We start from the raw sequence: 22169 nt of genomic DNA on the forward strand, positions 1-22169 counted from the left end.
AATCTAATTTCTAACCCCAACCTGAGCAATTGCTGGCAAAGTCAGGCGTGAACTACTAATATAAGGTACCTTCCTGAGTTGTACACTTATCACATTTAGAGGATGTATGGGATAAAATTTATTTAATTGAACTTCAGAATAGTGGGCCCCATGGACTACTTTAAATTGTAATAAGGAATAACTAACACAGAGAGAAGATGAATGTGCACATTTCAAAATAGATTCCCATGTATCTTCAGCAAAAAGTTGTTGAAAGTCATGTTCCCAAACTTTCTTAAGACTTCGATTTTAATCTTATCTGGAAAGTATATAATTGTAGATCTAATCGGAAAGGACTGCATTCAGCCCTTAATGAACTACTATTAAGACCTAGTGATAGTTCTTTATCTAACATTAAGAAAGTTTGGGAACATGACCCTCGTTCTTAAATGTATATTTGTCACAATATTCTTTTGAGCTACTTAAAGCGAAAGCCATTGTTTATTTATTGCCGTAAACTATTAGTATAATTTCCAATCTACTACAGCTCACCTCACAATTGGGTCATATTAATGACATCTGATGACCTTTCCTTGAAACTCCTTTTGAAGTAACTATTATTTAACACTGTCTCAGAATACTAGATCTAAAGTTGACTTTTTCTGTAGTCATTGCACTGATTTGGAAATTTCTCTGGTACACATTCCAGGAAATCGTCCTCTATATTGTTAATATTCATCTAAGTTCTCCAGTTAACTTGCAGAGTGATATCTGACATGAAATTAACACACCTTTCAATTGTCGATTAATTTTGTACTCAACATCATTTCAAAGAATGAAAGCAACTCTGATTAATGCTTTTTGGCCCCTCCTACTGCTTTCCTCCATTCACATCGATTAGTGTAAGCCTAGGGTTTTTCCAAACTGCTGTATTGCTGACATTCTGTATCAATAGTGATACTGCACCTCCTTCTCAGTTTGGCTGTCCTGTCTAAATGTTGAATACCCAAAGGGATTTTATTTCCATTTTTGTCACTCTGCCAGCTCATTTCTGTTATGGTAATCAGATCATATCCAGCTTCGACTATTTATGCTGTTAATTCGACCACCTTGTTGCAGTTGTGGCAATATCAATTTGCTTTTTAAAATCCTTATTTTCTGACCATATTTCCCAGATGCCTTTATTACCACTTGCCTATTTATTTTGGTTTTTTTTTTAAATTCCACCTTCACCTACTTTTTTTTCTTCCTTTACTTCCTGGTCTGGCATTTAATAAAATCATGTTTGACCTGTGATCCAATTCTTTGGATGTAAACCCTTGGAGATGGATAGTTTTGCAGTAATTATACTTGTAGTTGAGAGTTTGCCTCAACTGCTGTTTGTGGATCAGAATTTCACATGGCTATCTTTCTTGGTGTGTATAGTTGTTGGCTAACTTCTGCACTGAGTAGGCAGTCTCTGTGGGTACTTTAACCCTTAACCATTTCTTTTCCGTGCTTGAGTAACTCTTTGGCTTGGCTTCGCGGACGAAGATTTATGGAGGGGACCACGTCAGCTGCAGGCTCGTTTGTGGCTGACAAGTCCGATGCGGGACAGGCAGACACAGTTGCAGAGGAAAATTGGTTGGTTGGGGTTGGGTGTTGGGTTTTTCCTCCTTTGCCTTTTGTCAGTGAGGTGGGCTCTGCGGTCTTCTTCAAAGGAGGTTGCTGCCCGCCGAACTGTGAGGCGCCAAGATGCACGGTTTGAGGCGATATCAGCCCACTGGCAGTGGTCAATGTGGCAGGCACCAAGAGATTTCTTTAGGCAGTCCTTGTCCCTCTTCTTTGGTGCACCTCTGACACGATGGCCAGTGGAGAGCTCGCCATATAACACGATCTTGGGAAGGCGATGGTCCTCCATTCTGGAGACGTGACCCACCCAGCGCAGTTGGATCTTCAGCAGCGTGGACTCGATGCTGTCGGCCTCTGCCATCTCGAGTACTTCGACGTTAGGGATGAAGGCGCTCCAATGAATGTTTGAGTAACTATGTTTAAATAAAATCAGAGGCACAGATGTTCAATGGTTATTGCGGCTGTTTCAAAGCTCCAGCAACTGGAATTTATTCCTGACCTTGGGAGTTATCTGTATGGAGATTGCATGTTCCCTCAATGACTGCATAGGTTTCTCCCAGGGGATCTATTTTCCTTTCACCTCCTGAAGAGGCTTGGTTAGAAAGTTGATTGATAACAGTAAATTCATAGTGGCATAGCTGGGTGGCCGGAAAATGAGTGGCTGAGAGAGAAAACGATCTTAATGATTCCATGACTCCAAAACTAGCAGTGCTGCTCTAAAACCGTGGTTCTCAACCAGTGGGCCATGGCTTTCTACTGGGCTACAGTGTGTTTTTGCATGGTCTTTAAAAATGTTAAATAAAATGCTTTAAATTTCTTGAAAGATGATTGGTTAGATGTTTTCTGGAGGAAATGCCATCACACTTTGGCATTGGCTAACGATTTATTTTGATACAATCGTTGAGAGAAGATCACACTCCTGATGAAGGGCTCAGGTCTGAAACTGCCTTTTACCTACCGACTTGGAAATATTACTCAGTCATTGCCACTAGTGGGCCATGGCATGTCAAGTCGGATGCCAGGTGGGCCTTAGACCGAAGAAGGTTGAGAACCACGGCAAAGTTTCAATGTGTCCTTGGGTTCAGGTGAACAAGATCCCAGGGGGAATGGGGGAAAAATTGCATCAGTAGAAACCTGTTATTTCTCTCTTCCTAGTCCTCACTGCCTGGCTTCTTGGTGCATCTGTTAGAAGTTAAATAATAACTGCAACTTCCTCCTCTCAGGAATTATGCTTCTATTACTTGAAGAAAAACACGTAAAAGTATGCTGTTAAATTGTTTTCATAAACATTTCAAGGTGTTGACGTAACTGCCTTGTTTTCTTGTTGTCTAATTTGCTTCCTCATTACAACACAAGAGGTGTCTATTCTGCCCATTGGATTCTTGCCAGCTCCCCATAAAACAATCTCACCAGTCTCATTCCTGCTCCCTGTTTTCTCAGCTGTCTTGCAACTTCTTTGTAGGTCCATAAACTCCTTGATTTGTTTACCACTTGCTGACATTATAGGATAATTTAGTCACAACTAAACCAAACTGCACGTTGTTAGAGTATGTGAGGAAACGCCGATAGTTATGGGGAGAATGCGCAAACTCCAAACTCTCGGTACCTAAATGAAATCTGGCTCCTAGATCTGTGAATCAGCAGTGCCCACCATTTCAAGGAATATATTAATAAGAGAAAATCTTGCTCAATACCGTTAACTTTTAGATTTGAAAAATACAGGTTTGATGCCAACACTAATTTTGGGAAAAATCTGCTTTACAGTTTCGTAGAATAAACAGGTTTCAAATTGGCAAGAACTCAGTTACTTGTGGATGAAATTTGTCCTTTTACATCCTTTATCTATTTTAATTATATTCTAGATAGTATAAAAGTGACCTTCATTGTGTAATATGCTAATTCCCTGAGGAATTACAACACTGCACAATGTGAATGATTGCAAGTATGTTTTTGCTCCTCTTATGTCATCTGTTGTAAGATTTATTCTTCTTCTCATACTATCCACAAAGCATCCTGAATTATACTTGGTCACCATTCAGAAGGAAAGAAAATAACTTCCTGAAAAACTGTTGCTGTGGTATGAGCATATTGATATCTAAAGTTAATTCTCCAAAATGGTTATGAAGTAGAAATTCTGCCTGGCCTGCAGGAAAAAGAATCTCAGGGTTGTAAATGATGTTCACTGACAATAAATCTGAATTTTGAAGTTTTCTGGATTAATCAGGAAAAGTTGATGGCCAAAAATGTTCGTACAAACAGTGCTCTCCATAATGTTCGGGAGAAAGATTTTTTTTCCTTTATTTCCCTTGTGCTTCACAGTTTTAAATTTGTAAATCAGATAATTCCCATGTAATTAAAGTGCACATTTCAGATTTTAATCAGGGTTATTTGTGTACATTTTGGTTTCACCATGTAGAAATTACAGGACTTTTTATACACAATTCCCTCATTTTAGGGCGCCATAATATTTGGGATATTTGGCTTCACAGGTGTTTGTGATTTCTCACGTATGTTTAATTGCTTCATTGGTGCAGGAATAAGAGAGTTAGGCTTGCTTCTAAGGTTTTGGTGTCTGTAGTTGCCATATATCTTCACACACTTATCTTCATTGATGTAATTCCTCATGGCAATACATCTGAGGTGTATAGAAACGTTGCCTCCAAACTAATTGGACGACGGTTCATCCTGCCTCAAGACCATGATCCCAAAAATACTGCAAAAGCAACAAAGGAGTTTTTCAAGGCTAAAACTGGAAAATTCTTGAATGATCAAGTCAGTCACTTGATATAAATCCAATTGAGCATGCCTTCCATAAACTGAAAAGAAAATTTGGGTCAAGCCCCTGAAACGAGCAGGAGCTGAAGATGGCTGAAGAGGCCTGGCAGAGCATCACCAGAGAAGATGCTCAGCATCTGGTGATGTCTATGAATCACAGACTTCAAGCAGATATTGCATGCAAGGGATATGCAACAAAGTACTAAACATAACTACTTTTCATACACATAACCAAAAATTACACTGCCCTGAAATGGGGACTGTAATTTCTACATGGTCAATCCAAAATGAACACAAAAGCCCTTTACTAAAATCTGGAATGAGCATTGTAATCAGATATGAATTGTTTGATTTACAAATTTAAAACTGTGGAGCACAGGGGTGTATCTGTCCCAAACATTATGGGGGGCAACTGCATGTATAGATTTGTATAATGATTTCAACATTTGAGTTTTGGCAGGGAAGGGTATATTGGATTACTCCCAATTAACACTATGTTTACACTATGTGCTCTAAAACAAGAGGGTTGGTTTAAACATGGTTAGATAAACCAACCCCAACCCACCAATTTTCCCTTGCAACTGCTACAACCGTGCCTGCCTGTCCCGCATCGGACTTGCCTGCAGCAGACATGGACCTACCCCTCCATAAATCTTCGTCCGCGAAGCCAAGCCAAAGAAAGAAGATAAAGATGCAAAGTTGGGCTTCTTTATATTCTTAACAATTCATTTTGTCACCTTGAGTAGTGACTGTGGCACTTTGTAATATTTAGTGAGTTTTGCTTACTGTGTTTGTTTGTGTCCTGACAACATTTTCTTTCATTCCTTGGAAGATATTAGCTTTAAATAATAGTCCCTTTTTCATTGGCACTCAGTTAATTGGGCTGTGCAGTGTTCTGGGGATAGGAATTCCTTTGTGCCATTTCCACTGGGCCACCCTTAACTGGGCCACCCTTAACTCATCCCCAGGGATTGGAGTGTTCTACCTTCATCTGAAAACAGGTGGTTTTATGCTGTCCCTTTTCCACGGGTTTTATCAGTACGCTGGTGTCAGCTGATGCTGTGGATAAGAGTAGGGTCGAAGTGGTTAATCCCTGAAATGACGTCATTTGATGCCGACGTGCTGACAGTTTTCTTTTTCCACTGGACTCTGTCACAGTTAATTCCTGGGACAAGGTACCAGTGGAAAAGGGGCTCTTGTCTTGCCAGGGGTGGTGCACTGTGACTTTGACTGCAGTATCCATTTTGATTTAATGACAGATGCAGTTATCTTTGGGGGGGGTACTATGGAGCCTGCTATTTTTTTTTCCCCCCTTCATTAGGAATGTGATCTTCAGTCAACAACTGTATCAAGATAAATTATTAGCCAATGCCAAAGGGTATTAACATTTTCTCCAGAAAAAATCTTTCAAGATATTATTGCACTTCTGATCTGTATAGACTTTTTAAAAAGCTGTATATTTGCTATAAAAGTTTGTGCTGAATTCCTACAGTATTATCAAATATAATACTACAAGTAAAATTATTGTAAGTATGAAGAATCATCATCCTTTGTAACGTCTACTGGTTTAAATAGGGGGATCTATTTCAATAAAATTTGGCAATGAATGGAATTGTTGGTGATATATTTTACTTCATCGTTGTTGAATGGAAGCTTAGAATTCTTAATTGCAGCTGCAAACAGTTGTGGCCATTGCTTACAGCATTTAAAATTGACAAGGATGAGAAGACTATCTTTCTGTAATGAATGACAAAACCAGTACCAACTCCTTACGTGATCCCCACCCCGGATATCCCGACCAGTGCAAATTGAACTTGACAGCATCAGGACAAGAAAAATTACCTCTCGAATTCTGTGCTTCCCTTTTTGGGTGCATGTCAGTTAAGAGGAGGAGAGGGATGAGAGAATTGCAGCCCAAGGCAGGGATTGAGATTGTACTATCACTTTCAACAATGGTTCAAACTTCTAGTCTTCAGACAAATGGAAGTAAACAAGAAAATCTGCAGATGCACAAAAGTGCTGGCGTTACTGAGCACGGCAAGCACAGAATGTAAAAGGCAGTCAACGTTTTAGACCAGAGTACTTCAATGGGAGTGTGATCCTCAGTCAACATCTGTATCAAAATAAATCGTTAGCCAATGCCAAAGTGTGATGACATTTTCTTGAGAAAACATCTCTCCAATCCAATCATCTTTCAAGATATTATTGCACTTCTGGCCATTTGCATCTTTAGCCCAAACAAAAGTCACAGTTTCATTGCTGGTTAATTTCTGAAATGGACTTTAATGCTAAATGCAACCCCTGAGACGCTAGCCTTGCTTGAAAGGATCAGACTACTTCAGAAACTGTGTGGAGACTGTAAGGATTGTTAAATTTTGATGCTTTGTGCTATTTGTATAATAGCTCTTGTACATACTCATCAGAGTCTTTGGCATACTCACATATAACCCACTCAAATCTGTAATATCATGCCTGGCCAATTTGTATGGGCGCCAACAATTTGTGAGATTTTGGCTATCAAACACCTTTATGCTTGTGGCATAAAGTGTTGGGACTGGCCATGATCATATTGGGTTTAAGTCAAGTTTTTAATTTTATAGCTGTGGACACTTCCATTGCAGTATTCTCAACAAGAAAGGTACCTTATTGTAGAACGATCAGGAGGAAGAGCTGATAAGAAGTGGATGATGATTAATTGCTCAGGGTCTCTGTAGGATCATCCATGATGCCCAAGTGAGTATTGTCAATGGCATAAAGTTTTGAAATGGCCTCATTCCCCTTAGTGTGGTCAATCTGCTCTAACCCTAAATCAGTTGAGGATTTCCCCATAGATGTATTTGGCTTAAACTTATTCTGTTTAATCTCAAACCACTTCCAGCTTTCAATGTGCTTATGGTGAAATGTTTGTAGACAAGTACCCTTAAAGGTCTGAACTTTTGGGCAAACTAACTAGTGTTTGAATTGCAATTTAATTTATATTTATTCTCTGTTGTATTCCATGCTTCTGCAGTTCCCAGAGCAATATCATGTGGCTTGATGTATCTTGTCATGGTCAGAAAGATGCACAATGTTAATATATTTAGTCAATTCTGAGTTGAGTCCAGGCTCTATAATTGAATCATAGAATATATTTTTAGTGCCTTTCTTGAAGAATGATTGCATGTGTTACAAAATATATTTCAGTGCTGAATAACTAAAGAATAGCAATGAAAATCAAAGAATAATTGAATTTCACATTCATCCCTTTCGATATAGACTCCGCAACCTGGTAGAACAAAGAACACAGAACAGTACAGGACAGGAACAGACCCTTCAGCCCAGAATATCTGCACATAATTTATTTTCCTAAATTATCTGCATTCATATTTTTATCCACTTAAATGCTACTAACAGTATATTACCCCTGGCAATTTTAGACATCTATGAATTTCTGTGCATAAAAATTCTTGCCCACACATCTTTAAACTTTCTTCCCCTCCTCTTACATGCATGTCCTTTATTAATTGATTTGTTTTCCTCCGGGAGAAAGATTCCGACTGCCCTATCTATTCCCCTCATAATTTTATAAACTTTTATCAGGTCACCCCTTCATCTGCAGAGCCTCATATGCTCCAGAGAAAACAGCCCCAAGTTTGTTCAATTTGTTCTTAAAGCTCAGACCTTCTAATCTAGACAGTATCCTGATAAATATTTTCTATGCCCTTTCCAAAGACTCCACACCATTGGACACAGTACTCCATGAGCAACCTAACCAACATTTTATGCACAGTAAAACCCTTTTTATCTGAAATTCAAGTAACCAGGAGCCTCACGCAACAGGGTAAAAAAAAAAATTTGCAGAAAATAAATACCTGTATATACTCGGGTAATAGTTGATTTCCCCCCCTCCCAATTTTGGCACCGACTGCCCACCCATCCGAGCAACCGACGTTCTGACCACAAGTCCTTGCCCATCTGAGCTCCCGATGCCATGACTGTGGATCCTCGCCCCATCCACCCACTGTTCCTCTCACCCCAGCCGCCCATCCTCTGGAGTTCCCGATGCTCAGGCCACAGACTCTCTCCTCAACTCCAAATGTCCGCCCATCTGAGCTCCCGATGCCCTGAGCACTGACTTACCACCCAGTGCCAGGCATCTGACCTTCCAATGCCATGAAGGATGCAGGTACTTCATGCAGTCAAAGTTTGACTCCATGCAAACGTCAACATTTCCCTCCCCCCACCCCCCCCCCCCCCAATTTGACCCAAAAAATGGTCCAAAAAACTTGACTATTACACGAGGTCAAAAAATATGGATGTTTAAAATTGGCATGCCTTGCTGTTAGTTTGTCAGCCTCGCAAAACACAGTTTCAAGCAGCTTAAAAACTTCATTTATTGGCATCTACCAATCCCTTAGGTGCCAGATACTATGGATTTTTTTTTTTGTAGCTACAGAAAATACTTCCTTTCTTATACTTCATCAGAAACCAAATTTATTGTTGTGAACAAGTCATGAAATTCAGTGTTTTGCAGCAACAATCATAGTGTAAACATTCATATTATAAACATTTTTAAAAAAAATAAAATAGCAGTGCATGACTGTTGTTGGTTCATTGAGGAAGAAGCTGTCCTTGTGCCATTGAGTGCTTGCCTTTAGGCTCCTGTACCTTTTCCCCAATGGTAGCAGAGTGAAGAATGCATGGCCTGGTTGGTGAGGGTCCTTGAGGATAGAGGCTGCTTTTTTTTTTTGAGACATCGCCTCATGTACATGGCCTCAATGGAGTGGAGTCTGGTGCCTGTAATGACGCAGTCCGAGTTAACAAGCCTCTGGAGTTTATTCTTATCATGAGTGTTAGTGCCTCCATACTGGGCAGTGACGCAACCACCCAGAATGCTCTCCACGGTACACCTATAGAAACTGTGGAATGCCCTGACCCATAAATGCACATATGCTATTTGCCTTCCTTGTCACCCTATCTCCATGCGAGACCACTTTGAGAAAGCTATAGACTCGAACCCACAGATCCCTCTGTACATCAATGCTGTTAAGGGTCCTGCCATTAACTGTATACCTTTCCCACATTCTGATTAGTTCTGGTAGTTCTCATTACCTCACTTTGAAAATGCTGCCTTGCCATATGAATCTTTTTCTGACCCAGGCATGAAAGAAGGTCCAAGAAGAGAAAGATCCACTTTGTATTTAGGCGAAGAATTGTTATGCTAATATGGTCTTGGAAACCTCTGTTAAACAGGGAAGTCTGCAGATCCCATGATTGTAGTGCGAGACATAAAAGTGCTGAAGAAACTCTGCAAGTAAATGCAGCATCTATAGGAAGCAAAGGGGTGTAACCAATGTTTCAGAGCTGAGGCACCTGAATAAAAATGTGAGGAGAGGTGGGAAGAAGGGGCAAGAGGTGGAGGCCAATAGGCAAGAGGTCATATCCATCTATACCCTAGTCTCTTCTCCCCTCTCTCCTCTCTTCCCCCACACATATTTGTTCAGGTGCCTGCCTGCTTTTTTTCTCCCTCATATCTTGACGAAGAACTCCAGCCCAAAATGAAACTTGGATCCCTTTAGCCTCCTATAGGTACCGTGTGCCTCGTTGAGTTTCTCCAGGACTTTTGTGTATTGCACTGGAAGCATGTGTTCTTCAATGAGTCGCAAGTTTTCTAATGGTAAAAATTGTTTAGCTAATTTAACTTTACTTATGGATGGTTTTGAATATCATTGTACAGAAAACATGGGTAAATTGTGTTCAGTTATCTAATTAGGAATCTTAATTACCTTGACTATCTGTCATGGTAACTAAAAATGTTTTAGGTGGCAGTAAAAATGTGAGAGATTTCCCACATAGTGTCGCCAATGCTATACAAGAGGAATGTTTTTGTCTCAAACTGATACAACTGCAAATGAAGAGAAAGTGCTGGTCGAGATGCATTGGAATGGGTTAATCAAATTTGATCCTGCCAGCAGATGATGGATGAGCTCACCAATACAAGTAACATTGGGCAACTCGAGCTTTCAACATGTCAAATTCTTGAAATTTATATCGCTACCTAATTACTGCTCATGTTCAGTTCATTGCATCATGTAGGATTCTACAGTAATTTCTTCAATTATTCACTATTCAGAACAATATTTCATACATTTGAAATGATTATTTTTATGCTGAATATATATATCAGCTGTGAACTATGAAAATCAAGTCATATATTTTAGCTGACGCTTTATTCAAGCCAAAATGTTCCTGAAATATGGCCGTGCAGGATGGTGAGCTGCATGTCCATGTCACAAAGAAGCCCAATCCTTAAATTAATACCTGGCCTCCTGTTTGTGTTATGTTTGTTTGAAGCCACCAATGCAAAATTGATTTGTTCGAAAGTGACACAAGAGAAGGACGTTATTGCCTATCAAGATTTAATGTATTTACCTAACTGAATCCTGAGCTAGGCAAGACATCATTGCCACTGCAGAGCCCACATTGAATGGATGTCATCTGTTAATAATTGATGTCTAGTTTAGTGGCCAGCAGGAATGGCATTTACGAATAAAATAGATGTTTCTTTTTTCCCTCAATTCTCATTTTCCCAAGCCCTCAAAAATTAAAAGGAAATGGAGATCGTGTCTAGAATTCAGTTAGTGGCAAAGATAGCTGTAGATGATTTTTTTTGTTGGAACTGAGGGTTGAGAAGATGAAATCTAAATGTTCTACATATGACTGTGCAGAGCAGCTGTATCGAATTTAATTTAAAATGCAGCCTACATAGGCAAATTAAGAGTCCACGCAATCTCCTGCCATCAGTGAATTATTATTTTCCTCCAGGAAATAAGTTGATATCCATTTGTAAGGCAGTGTAAAACGTGGTGCAAAAAAGGTACAAATTGGATATGTAATATCTCATTCTAAAGGCAGCTTATAGTCCTATAATTTCTATAATTTTAACCTATTTAGTAAAAAAATGTGCTTTTCAGCCTGATTTTGTGCACTCTTTAATCTTGCAATTAATTGCATTTAAATGCACACTGCATGTGAAAAATATTAATGAGTGCAAGGTAAGCATGAAGTTTATTTAAGTTTATGAATAACTATTTCAAAAGGAAGTGTTGAGAGTTTGCAGCTTGTATGAATATTTCTACATGATGAAGCATGCAGTGAGTAAAGGCCAATTAGTACGTCAAAATCGGCTCCATTACATTCTTCCCCACTGTGGATGACTCCATTTATTTAATTTCCTGAAGAATATACTGCATTAATTTTTTTGTATATCTGCCAGCTGAATTAGCAAAGCTCTATATTTTTTCATCTCATATTCCTGCCTCTCCCCATCAGTTTGTAGCTTCTCAAGGAGCTTCGATTGCCCAAATCCTGTAGAAGATGCAGATCAAATACCATGATCCACCTTCCCCATCTTCACAGGTAGACAACACCGATCGATAATACAGAGTAATTTCAACTATGGGAGCAACAAGAATGCGAGTTTGCCCAAAATGGACAGTCCATTGCAAGGAGAAAGCAAGGACCAGGCAATTTCGACAGACAGATCTTGTATTAAAATTGGATACCTCCCACTCATTGCAAGGAGTAAAACTGGAATGGGAAATGAATGCTGCCAGTAGCTGAATGAAACATTATCAACGAAAAAAAAATGCGACTCTGTTTTGCAGGTAGGCTGTTCTGAGTTGCGCTCCAAGGAATTGAAAGCTGGGAGGTTTGACATGTGTCTGATTTGTGCTCTATTAAAATATGGATTTCCTGTCGAGAGTTTATTATCCTCCCACGTGGGATAATCTGTAGTGCTAAGTGTTCTGCACCAGTCCACATGTTTACAAAATGACAATCCCGCATAATCATTGTGCCACAGTTTAGAGACTCTTGTTAAAAGTATTTTTTAACACCATTCGCCTTTTAACCACTTTCAAGGTGCAGCATGGGTATTTTATTTAGGAAAGAATGGAGCATTATTTGACCCAAGTCGCTATGCACAATTGGTTTTAATTACTGAATTGTTATCTGAATTGACTATCAAAAAGAATTCTTGCTACTGTCGAAAATGAGCTCAAAAGAATACATTTTTTTTTAAAAAAACTTCCTTTGATCTGAAACAAACTACATGCTTCAGACTAAAGAGATAAAGTCTATCTTCATATCTTTTCTACTTGATTTGAGCTCTATCATGGCATTGAGAACAATATTGGAATAGAAATTTATTGCCTCCCTAAGGGAAGAATTTGTTTTTAAATACACATTTTACTCCCAAAATCCAACTTCCTTGACTTAAACCATACGGTTTAGTTCACACAAATGACGATGAAATTTCTAATTAATAAAGAGAGGGAATCAATCTGGAAAGAGTTGCACACTCTCCCATTACAGATTTGTGAGAAGACTGTCATAAAAGTACATTTGTTGATAGATGGCTATGGAATTTGGATAAAGAAAGTGCATAACATGAAGTATTAATTGAAAAGGTCCTCTGAGCCTATTAATGCTATTCATGATTGATGTGCAAAAGTTTAGATTTTCCTACGTTACTTGAAAGGATGTTATTTATTAGACTGTTGAACTGTACTGCAGCTGGATGTTTAGTTAATAGCTGGTACAGATGGTATCACTTTACACCTCTGACTGTGAGGTTCGGTACAGCTACAGCACCATCTACAAATTTGCTAACAATACCATGGTAGTTGGATGCATTAAAAAGGGGCAATGAGACAGCAAGCAGGAAGATGATTGAATGGTGTACTAACAACAACCTTCCACTCAGTGCCACCAAAGCCAAAGAGCTAATTATGGATTTTAGGAAGGGAAAACTAGAGGTATATAATTCAGTGGTCATGGGGATCAGAGGTGGAGAGAGTGAGCAAATTTAAATTCTTGGGAGTTGTTATCTGGGAGGATCATTCCTGGACTTAACACACGAATGTCATCATGAAGCAAGCGCATCAGCACCTCTAGTTCCTCAGGGGTTTGCAGAGGTTTGCTATGACGTCAAAAACCTTGGAAAACTTCTACAGATGTGTGGTGGAATGTGTGCTCACCGGCCTGGCATGGGGGCTGTGGTGAACTGCTGTACACACATTTATCTGGCTCCACTCCATTCTGTGACTGTACCCGTGGTTCCTCCCTCTGGACCCAGTATAAAGGCTCCAACCCCATAACCATTCCCCAGAAAGCCTGGGTCATAGCACAGGATGACCTTCAAGTTTATTGTAAATAAAAGCCTATTGTTCTGTAACGCCTGTCTTTCGAGTTATTGATAGCTCATCGGGGACACCAATGCTTCTGAGTGGAAAGCCTTACAAAAGCTAGTGGACAATGCCCAGTACATCACTGGCAAAACTTTCCCCACCATTGAGAAAATCTACAAGGAACACTGACATCAGAGAGCAGCAGCAATCATTGTGGATCCACGCAACGCAGGACATGATCTGTCTTGACAATATATGATCTTGGTGTCTCAGTTTCTCTGATGTGATGGTGACCACTGAAATTCAATGTCTACTTTCAGCAACTCTCCGATGTTTGCTGTGTAGTCTGACGTATGGTAAGAAGGAACTCGTGTATTGGACCAACTCAAGGAAACTTCTGAGTTCCTTTTTGTCCTTTGGGTGATTCATCTCGACAATGGCTTTAACCTTCTCTAGGCTTGGCTTTACCCCATCCGGAGTGTACACCATTTCGAAGAATTGGCATCCCTTCTCTTTTATAATGCATTTGTGTGCATTAATTCCTGCTCCTCTTGTTCTCTCTATGGTGTACCCGGATGTGGTATATGACGCCAACAGCACCTTTACACCCTCTGAAGATCTCATCGATCTTCTGTTGGAACACATCCTGACTCACCTTTAGGCCAAAAGGTAGTCGCAGGAACTTTTAATGAGAAAATGGAGTATTGAACATTATTAGTAATATTGATTCCCCATCTAGTTTCACATTCCAGTATCCATTCTTAGCACCTAGCTTGCTAAAGATTTTGGATCCTATTACTTCCACTGTGATGCCTTCTAGTGTTGGTGTTGGGCAGTGACCCTTTTTTTATTTCTTGATTTCAGTCTTAAGGGTCCAGACATATTCTGAAGTGGTCATTTGGTTTTTCTTTGACCACATATGTCAAACTACACAGTCAGTCAGCTCAGACTTGCATCCTTTCCATGTCCTTTAGTTCTTGCTCCAACTTCTTCTTCAGCTCCAGTGGCACTTTCCTTGGAGCATGGACGACTGGTTTGCAGTGTGGATCTATGGGAATGTGCTATTCAAAGTCTCCAAAGCATCTAACTGAATCATCAAAGCATTCCGGGTGCGTACTCATGAGCACAGCCTTGTTTGTGACTGGAGTCTCTATTGATCCTTTTGGATATCTTCTTCATCTGGATCTCATAATTGACAGAGATCAAGTGCAACTCCAGGCAGCCATCCGGACCTAGAATTGCTGGTCTATCTGCATCTACCACTTAGAATGACAAGAGGATGTTTGTTTCCCCTCCCCCCCTTATGGCAGCCATTGATATTAGCTCTCCCTAGCTGCTTGATTATGGGTCCACCATAGGCCGTAAATGTGACATTTGAGGTTTCCAATGCACCATAATTTGGATACTATTTTATTATGTTCCCTGGGAACATCTTGTGGTAGAGTCTGAGTGAAGGGATGTTGCTTTGTGATTCAGTATCCAGCTTCACTTTAGGTTAAGTATCGTAGGCCTGTTCTGGATTGTCCTCTGCATTTGGATCTTTGTGTGCAACTCGCTTCCTTCTTTCATCTCCCCTGACATCTCGTGAAGGTGTATGGATTCCATGTCCAGTATCTGGGTGTCTGAGTCCTCATTGTTGTTTTCTTTTATGTGGTGGATCTTCTTGTCTTTTCTCTTCACTGGTATTACTGTTTTCTTCATACCAGACTTGCATATCTTTGCCCAGTGGCTTGCTTTGCCACAGGCTCTACATCAGAACCTTATGCAGGTATTTGTTACGGTCATTGAAGGGGTGTGGTCTGCCGTACTCCCTGCAGGTCTTGGAGGTTTTCACATTTCTGTGTTCTTTACAGCATCAACCCTTCCTTCCTTCTCTTTTCTGTGGGGGGTGGGGGGGGGGGGTCTGCATAGATGGGGATTTCATTTGCTCTGGCTGTGTCTATAGCTTCGTCCAGCTTCAAGCTATCCTTCCCTATAAGAGACTTTGCACTTCGGGAGGGGCGCTCCCCAAATTAGATGGTCAACTAATTTTTCCTCTATATCATTAAATCTCATTTTACAGCAACAATTTTTAGTCAAATGAGGAAGTGTTCAACAGTTTAATCAGTTTCTTGCATTATGCCTTGAAATTCATAGCATTTAATTCTCTGAATAGACCTGGATTCAAAATGAGAAGCAAACTTTGCAAATATCTGCTCTGGATCATTTTTTTTCCACCTCTGTAAACTCCCAACTATTAAATAAGTCAAGGCCTCGCTCCCCTGTTCAGAGAAGTTTTTGAATGCTAAATTGCATTTTTGCTGAAACTTTTTAAACTACAGTCTCCGCGTCCATCATTGGGTGGAACTGCTGTTGGTCCAGCTATTTTTTTCAGTAATGTTTTTTTCTCTTCCCATTCGTATTTCAGTGACTTGCAATCCATTGTATGGCTTTATTCCTGTTCTCTTGTACTGCTGCCACCATGTTATTTCTCTGAGTTACTTGGCAGGTTTCTTAAGTAACTTGGAGTTGCAAGATTCAAATGATTAAAGAGATTTTACTTACTGATGTCTTCCACCATCTCAGGAAACATTTCACACTCGTATATACATATGTCCTACAGTGGTGCACTACAGTTACTACAGTGAGAAGGGTGTATTCTTGTGTGGTTACAAAATTCTTCACATTATCTTGACTATATATCAATAGTTACACATGAATGCCTAAAACTTGGAGGTGTTGAATGAAGTCTTTATCCAATGTGACTGCTGCCGTGACAAAAACCTTGTTTTGTAAGTGTGCAGTTAGGTTATGATTTTGGTTTGAATCCCTTATTCTGGTATGTAGACTATTAAATACCACCAGCGTTGTCTCCGCTCCATCCTCAACATTCATTGGAGCACCTTCATCCCTACCGTCGAAGTACTTGAGATGGCAGAGGCCGACAGCATCGAGTCCACGCTGCTGAAGATCCAGCTGCGCTGGGTGGGTCACGTCTCCAGAATGGAGGACCATCGCCTTCCCAAGATCATGTTATATGGCGAGCTCTCCACTGGCCACCGTGACAGAGGTGCACCAAAGAAGAGGTACAAGGACTGCCTAAAGAAATCTCTTGGTGCCTGCCCCATTGACCACCGCCAGTGGGCTGATCTCGCCTCAAACCGTGCATCTTGGCGCCTCACAGTTCGGCGGGCAGCAACCTCCTTTGAAGAAGACCGCAGAGCCCACCTCACTGACAAAAGACAAAGGAGGAAAAACCCAACCCCAACCAACCAATTTTCCCCTGCAACCGCTGCAACCGTGTCTGCCTGTCCCGCATCGGACTTGTCAGCCACCAACGAGCCTGCAGCTGACGTGGACATTTACCCCCTCCATAAATCTTCGTCCGCGAAGCCAAGCCAAAGAAAGAAGACTGAAAGTAAAGAAAATAAACACCAGTTTGTTGCTTTCCCTGCAGGCTGAATTATTTTCATTCTTTCATCCTTGCTCCACTGTCTAGCGAAGTGAAATGAAACATTCAAAGTTAAAAATACATGTGGCTTGTAACAACTTGATTACTTGAAATTTAGCTGCCATTTCTGTGATTGGATATTGGCTGCAGTGACAATGATTTGATAAATTGCTCTAGTGATTGCAATCTTAATAATGACAGCCATTTTTATTCAAAATGAAAGCAGGTGGAGAGACTAAAATTGAGGACCACAGTTAGCGGTGGCCTGATGCTGTCAATGTCTGGGTTGTGATTTGACTGGTGGCCATAGTAGTGGTATTGCTTGGTAACTGTCTCCATGGTAAAGCATAAGTGAATAAATGATAATGGGAATGCTGCTCCCTGAAGAGCATCCATGGGTGTGCCTTCTGGGATTTTTAAAATTCCTTTTGCTTTATTGTGGAAACAGATTTGCAACACATCCTACCGCCATCCATGTGGCAGATTCTCCTTCGCTAATCCTCATCGACAATTTGTCTTTTGGGGCATTAGTTGCAGACTCCAATTTGACTGTTTTATAATTCTTCCTCTTGGAATGCTTGTTTAAATTCTGCAATAAACTCTATTGTTAGTAGAAGCTCGTCCTGTAGTTCTGAAATTCTCCAAGGAAATTGAGCTTGTTCAGAAGACTTGAAAGTTCATTGTATATTTTGCTTCAGTGCTGTGAGTCGAACTCTTGTCTACGTGTAGAGTTGGATTATTAATTTGAAGGAAGTGGATGCTGATTCTCTGTGATAGTACAGATCTATCACCAATGTACATAGTGTATATAGTTACTGTATCTAGACTGTGCTTACAGCGATTGGCTGAGAGCTAAGCCACACCTATTGTTTGGGCCTTAAAGGGTTGTGTCCCTAGCCAGGTCGGATCATTCCGGACTGGTCGGCCACCTGTGAAGAGCTCCGGTCTTTTGCTAATAAAAGCCTTGGTTTGGATCAACAAGTCTTTGGTTCTTTCGACGAGCTCTACATTCTCACAACCCATTTTTCTGCATTCACCCCTCATTATCCCAATCTACCAAAGAAGCAGGCTATTGTATATAACATGATTCTTTGCACTGATTTGTTACAATTCTAATTGGTGTATCTGGAAAAATAATATCCATGTATTTTAACTCCTTACCTTCAGTTAAATCTGTCAGATTTAATGTTTACTCCTCAAATTTCAGATGAATTAGTATTTCTTCTTTCCCCACACCAGGGTGGCCATTCCAAAGGAGGACATGTCCTCCTTTGGAATGGCCGCCCTATCTCATACCCCTCTTTAATTCATTTTATAACCAATCATTCAGAGTGCCACTTAAAGTCTGGATACAGCTCATTTCAACGTCTCTGAATTCTAACCCTTCTTGGCTGCTTTTGAAGAAAGGAACTGCAGGTAAACTCTCAACAATTCCATTGCTAACCTAACCACCGCCCCCCCCCCTCCCCAATTAACCAAAATTGTAGAGGAACCTTCCTAGATGTGAGATTCGATAAAGTTTATCTCAGCAATGCATTGAGGATGCATTGGGTGTGAAGAGAGATTGGTGGTGTGGATGTTACTCCTATCTGCTTTGCTCAGAACCTGGATCTCACGGCTTCAGGAAGAGCGAGGTAAAGCTCTGAACTTTTCCAGCTCCTTCAAGATCATGAGGAGTGGTTTTCCTTTGGTACTTTCCTCCAGAGCAATGATTTGTTCTCAGAAGGAATATACTGAGGATGATCTGAATTATTTTTTAAAAAAAAACCAGCAAACTGCTAGGATTTCTCATCAGGTCTTGCAACATCTGTGAAGAAAGCCATGAACTATTCGTTCACTGGCATTATCTAATGATAAATCAGATTTAACGTTGACTGCAAAATGTCTTTCTCCAGCAATAGATTGGAATGAGTTGGTATAAAAAAATGTCATAATTACTTTGGGACGCGATTAGAATGCTGAAGATAGAGAATAGTAATGCAGTAGTGGTGAAGATGGTTTTTTTTAAATTTTTTATTTTTCACACCATAAATCACATTAGCCATGATATACACTTTTTCTTTTTCACACATATACAGTGACTTTTTCTCCCCCCCCCCTCCCTCCTCCCAAGCCACCCCCCCACCCCCTCCTCTCATCCATTTTAGGTATACAATCTAGGTTGCATTAAACCCGTCAGGCAATGTTGTCATTCAACAAAAATACACCAGAAATTCTACTGAGTCCATTCTTTTCTTTCCTTCTCCTTCCATCAACTTAGGTAATGTTTGTCCCCGGTAGGTTTTCGCTATTGTATTTAATGTAAGGCTCCCATATTTGTTCGAATATTTCAATATTATTTCTTAAACTATATGTTATTTTTTCTAATGGAATACATTTATTCATTTCTATATACCATTGTTGTATTTTCAAATTATCTTCCAATTTCCAGGTTGACATAATACATTTTTTTGCTACGGCTAGGGCTATCTTAACAAATCTTTTTTGTGCATCCTCCAAATCAATTCCAAATTCTTTGTTTTTTATGTTACTTAGGAGAAAGATCTCTGGATTCTTTGGTATATTGTTTTCTGTTATTTTATTTAATATCTGATTGAGATCTTCCCAAAATTTTTCTACTCTCTCACATGTCCAGATTGCATGAATTGTTGTTCCCATTTCTTTTTTACATCGAAAACATCTATCAGATACTGTTGGGTCCCATTTATTTAACTTTTGAGGTGTAATGTATAGTCTGTGTAACCAATTATATTGTATCATACGTAGCCTTGTATTTATTGTATTTCTCATCGTTCCAGAACATAACTTCTCCCATGTTTCCTTTTTATCTTTATATTTAAATCTTGTTCCCATTTTTGTTTAGTTTTACCATTTGTTTCCTCATTCTCCTTTTCTTGCAGTTTAATATACATATTTGTTATAAATCTTTTGATTAACATTGTATCTGTAATCACATATTCAAGGTTACTAGTGGTGAAGATGGTTCATGAATTTTTCTCATCTATTTTCAAGCAGAATTTGTTTGAGTGAAGCAGATGTGTCTTATTCTTTGGCTTGGCTTCGCGGACGAAGATTTATGGAGGGGGTAAAAGTCCACGTCAGCTGCAGGCTCGTTTGTGGCTGACAAGTCCGATGCGGGACAGGCAGACACGGTTGCAGCGGCTGCAGGGGAAAATTGGTGGGTTGGGGTTGGGTGTTGGGTTTTTCCTCCTTTGCCTTTTGTCAGTGAGGTGGGCTCTGCAGTCTTCTTCAAAGGAGGTTGCTGCCCGCCAAACTGTGAGGCGCCAAGATGCACGGTTTCAGGCGATATCAGCCCACTGGTGGTGGTCAATGGGGCAGGCACCAAGAGATTTCTTTAGGCAGTCCTTGTACCTTTTCTTTGGTGCACCTCTGTCACGGTGGCCAGTGGAGAGCTCGCCATATAACACGATCTTGGGAAGGCTTTAATGAGAAATGTATACAGATGGGTATCTGTGATGAAGGGGATTGAAATTTGAGCAATTAGCAAAACGCTTTGGTTACTATTTAATAAGGTTCATAGAGCATTAAAATGAATCTCGTGTCCAGATGGGTCAAGCAGGTTATTTTAATTTGAATCAGTAGCCCTCCGCTGACATCATTAGCGAAGCATGTTGCTCCTCATTTGCACAAAACTGACCAAACGTCCTATGGGAGGATTAGAGGAAACGGGCCAGCTCATCCTGTTAGGCATGGTCGTCCACAATCATCCCCTCCCTCCCATCTGCAGACCTTCTTACCCAGTCCGCCTGCTGCTCATCCTTATTAATGAAGTGGCAGATGCCTTTTCCTTGTTCACCCTCCATGGAGTATCCATAGCCAACAGTAAGTGTTTCAACGACATGAGTGAAGCAGCAGAAAAGGAACACAAAACTTTTCCCCAATTTCCAATCCTTCCGGATCCACTAAGCACAACAGGATATTGATCTTTGTAACACGAGCACTCTGGAAAAAGCGCCTTCATTTGCTGCAGTCTGATTTTACTTAACGGATCCTTCACTGAACAGGATTTACTTGGTATCATTTATAATCCATGAAATTGAATCCTTGATCAATATCCAGTTATCACAAAGTCAGTTCCCCAGTTAGAATGGTGCTCAATAAGAGTCTGGAGGGAACAGGATGCTACGTTAATATTTGTTTTTCCCTCTTTGTACTAATTTTGCTGTTTTATTTCTTGTCTACTAGTTAAATTAAGCTAAAAGCTTTAAACTACCTTAGTTGCCCCAAGTACCACGTCAGCAATAGGTTTCATAAATAAGATAAACTCATCATACATTTCACTCAAATAAATTCAATTCTTAAAATTTAATAAAATTCAGTATTGTCATTACATCTTCTTAAATTGTGGCTTCTGGCCTCAGCATTCCATTTATTTTGCATGTAACTTCTAATTCTTTTGTAGACTTTAGCTTCTACTTACATGCTGCTCTCTGCTATTTCTTTGTTCTGCAAATGGAAATCGACTCGTGTATGACTTCTGCTATTCGGTATTGTAATTTTTGTTTAGCCTTTGGGATTTTCAAAACTGTTTCAAAATGACTGTGATCTTGGTGTTAACCTTTAATACACTCCTGGCTTCCAAGTGAAGCCTTGAACAAAATGTGATTGGCTCTGCTTACTTTACAATTCTGCCTGCTAATTAATCCTGTAACCCTCCTCAAAGGTTTGACTTCATACAGATTTAATGTTTTTCTACAAGGTGACTAATTTGATGGATAAACCTGTTTGGTGAAGTCTATATTGATTGTTATAAGGCACTTGAATAGACTTCCAGCTATGGACTTCTGAATCTATTCTTGTTTTGAAGTCTCTATCTCCTGGTTTTAGAATTTTTTTGTATTGCCTTTTCTAACAAGATAACAAAAACTTGTAGTGGCAGCTACACTCCTACTGAAAGAACACACAACCAGACGGGTTGAGCTCAGTGAGCAGAACTGATTTATTGCAGGCTGCTGGGCTGGACTTGTACTCCTGGCTGAGAACTGCGCTGGGGGACGCTGATGTCAACCAGGCGTCACGTGGTCCCCCAGCGCGGGCTTCTGAGCCCTGTGCTGAGAAGAAAGGGAAATCCCCGACGGCATCATTTTGGCCGGCTGCCCCGCCGCGTAGATTACAAGCGGGACCGGTTCGCCCGCCAAGTGGTGTGCCGCCACAAACTCCGATATTTACTGGTTTCAGTTGTA

The 22169-nt window shown here is 40.2% G+C and overlaps 1 protein-coding gene across 19 annotated transcripts in view; it reads left to right on the plus strand.

The window, feature by feature from the left end:
- The window catches only part of xkr7b (XK, Kell blood group complex subunit-related family, member 7b), a 259515-nt gene that overhangs the window by 120684 nt on the left and 116662 nt on the right, over positions 1-22169 (plus strand). Inside the window, exon 9 of one of the 19 annotated variants that reach the window (XR_011339882.1) lies at positions 11764-12064. The exons of 17 other annotated variants lie outside the window; for them this stretch is intronic. The gene's annotated coding sequence lies outside the window, so the exon portion shown is untranslated. Of the gene's footprint in view, positions 1-7620; positions 8862-11763; positions 12065-22169 lie in introns of those variants that run through there. One more of the 19 variants, XR_011339883.1, reaches the window with a different exon arrangement.

Source organism: Narcine bancroftii, chromosome 6 (genome assembly GCF_036971445.1).
Source record: "Narcine bancroftii isolate sNarBan1 chromosome 6, sNarBan1.hap1, whole genome shotgun sequence".
Classification (NCBI taxonomy): domain Eukaryota; kingdom Metazoa; phylum Chordata; class Chondrichthyes; order Torpediniformes; family Narcinidae; genus Narcine; species Narcine bancroftii.